Below are 2,982 nucleotides of genomic sequence, written 5' to 3'. Positions count from 1 at the left end.
GTCATAAATTTGTACCCCAATCCACTTACGGACCAGCTACGTTATCAGAGCCCTATCTACGTACTCTCCGTAGTCAACTTTCCGTAAGTGGAGTGCAAACTCGCGAATTCACGGGTTTTTCCCGCCCACTAACGTAAAGTTGCTCAACTTTACGTTGTGCGGAACCTCTCTAATATCTGGTTTCTTGTACATGTACTATCTCCGAGTACGTATTACAAGTTATCTATACAGGTTCGATTCCTGGAACGCATATGAATAATCATATGGAGACTTTTTTTCCTAATAAATATGGTTTTTCCGTAATCAGAGTGTGCAGTTGCTTGTTCCCGTAGCTATGCAGAAGACGTTACTTCAGTAACGTCTGGCGCTAGCCAGGGTCCACACAGCTTTAATTTGGTGTTTGTTTGTTTGTGTCACGGCTGGAGCTATCCCGTATCTGTCCCGTATCTGTCCCGTATCTGTGACTACAAAGGCTCTACAGGATTGTACATAACAGCTGTCCACAATATTTGCGGGCTCCTGTATCTGTCCCGTACCGTACCAATATTCGTCGTATTATGTATACGACTCCCTGATGTAGAGGGAGATTTGGAAAGAAATAGGGAGACGAAGAGGAAAATAAATTAGAATAGACGCCGATTAGGTGATAGGATGCGTCAGCATAAACATACTTTGGAAGAGAGATCCCGTCGTCTCCAAAATAAGCGTGAACGAGCGATCCCTTTGAGTCCAGAACGCCCGTGATCGGCAGAGTCTAAGCCGATCCCAGGAAACGTCAGGACAGACATCTCGTCGAGTCCAGAACGTCCGTGATCGGCAGAGTCAGCGCCGGTCCCAGTAAACGTCAGGACAGACATCCCGTCGACGCGCAGAAAAACTAAATCTGCAGCCTCTTTTGCCGTCGAACAGGATACGTTTTATATAGGAGACTGTAAATTTATGTAATGTCCAAATTTCGACGTGAGCAGCAGGTCACTCGCGTTGATTTTTCGACGTTCGAGCCAAATAACGCGAGCTGAACTTTCGCGTCGCAGACATCCCGTCGACGCGCAGAAAAACTAAATCTGCAGCCTCTTTTGCCGTCGGACAGGATACGTATTTTAGGAGACTGTAAAATTATGTGATGTGCTCCACAGGCAACCATGCATTCGGCGTCGTCATTGGCTCAACAGGTCAATGCACATGTATTACTACAAAAAGGCCAGAAAATCCGATCACTGTATTAAAATCAACTAATGTTCGCTGGCGATTTAATTTCGCTCATTTCGCCGCTTGGTACCAATCGGCCAAAGTAAATCGCAGGCCAACGTTTGTCATATAGGCAAATGATGCATGATTGAGCAATGGATGCATGTGAGAGCAAAAATACCGATCGATTTCAAATTTGACGTGAAACTGCGCGTCACGTCGGAAATAACGTGCATCTTAACCTCTCTAATAGAGAGGTTTCTATTTCTCATCGGCCAAAATTTGTTGATTTACAATATAAGGAGATAAAAAGAAAAGAAGGAGCAAAACAAAAGTAGATGATTATTAGAGAAATAACAATCCGCAATAAATTCTGCAAATACTTTTGCCTAACTCATAAGCAAACCGATTGAAACGTTTTTGCAATACAGTGATGTGGCCAATCAACGAAAAAGACATTCCCATCAGTTCTTATAACATGTACGATGAGCTAGGCAAAAAAGCATAAAAGCATAGCGCAGGGCCCTGAGCTTCCAAGCTCTCTCGTTTTTTTACGCGCGTCTTTCGCCACGATCTCCCCCCCCCCAGAAAAGGGGCAGAATGGCCAGCATCTACTTTCGTATTCTATAGCGAAGGTCTTGAAGTCTTGCCTCTTGTCAGCCGTTCAGCTTGTGGGAGCGGTTAATAGGGTAAATACGCACATGATGTTTCAATGAAAAACTGTTTATAAAAAACATTTTTTTGACTCCCATTTGTTTTGACTCAAAATTGGTTTGAAGTTGCGACGTCCGCGGTATTTAATCAGTCATGCAGTACAGTAACTGGTTGTTCCACCGAGGAACACACGCTTTTTGCCGAACTTGGCACTTGACTGACTCATGACTTACAACTTGGAAGGCTCAGGTTCGGAAAGGTCCAAGAGAGGAAGGAAAGCTCGATGAAGAAGAGCACAAGGTACGCATCACGGCTACAAGGAATGCAGAAAATTTCTGGATGATGACGAAACTAGTAAGACTATTGGACATACCGGCCTTACTACATTTCAACGACGCAAAGCAACAGACCACCCAACTTGGGAGGCTCAAGTTTTTGTAATACACGTAGAAAGGGGAAGCTAAGCGAAGACGAATTTTGACAAACCAAACGTCAACATACTACTGAACTCCACTATCATGTATGATGGACTAGTTATGTACCATAACAAGAAGGTTGTTGGTTTTCGCCTTGGAGAAGTGTTGTAGCTAGGTGTCGGGTCCCCGAATGTCTCAGTACTATTTGTCAGTTTTGTGCCATTTTGTCGCACTCGCTGACTGTATAAGATCTGGTTACGTTGGTGGACAGTTAGTCATAACTCGTTACAATTTGTCCTTCTCCTTTTTCACCATAATTTAATAGGCTCAACATCCGAGTTGAACAGTAGTTTTTACTCAAAATTCATTTTCCACACTCAGAGTGTGCAGTTCTGTGTTTATAATGTCCTTCGCCTCCCTTACTGGGTAGCCTAGGCTACTCGGCCCTAGGCGAGTGTGGCCACCATCGACATATTGATCATCGCTATCATCACTATCTACACTTGCGATAATTTAGCGGCAATTCTAACGTTGTAGCGTTGTTCTCTTGTAATTTAGTGGAACCTGTATTGAGTAACTGAGTTTTATGTTTCGTTACATTGTCGTCAGATCTCCTGTGTACCGGTTTTGTGGCACAATGATTATAGCCATTATATTTGGTCGTCTCCATTCTTGTGCAATCATGCGTACATGTATGTAGGTTGGTTCTCTTCATGTTATTGTG

Source organism: Sycon ciliatum, chromosome 9, assembly GCF_964019385.1.
Source record: "Sycon ciliatum chromosome 9, ocSycCili1.1, whole genome shotgun sequence".
NCBI lineage: Eukaryota > Metazoa > Porifera > Calcarea > Leucosolenida > Sycettidae > Sycon > Sycon ciliatum.
Note: the sequence above shows the minus strand (reverse complement) of the source record.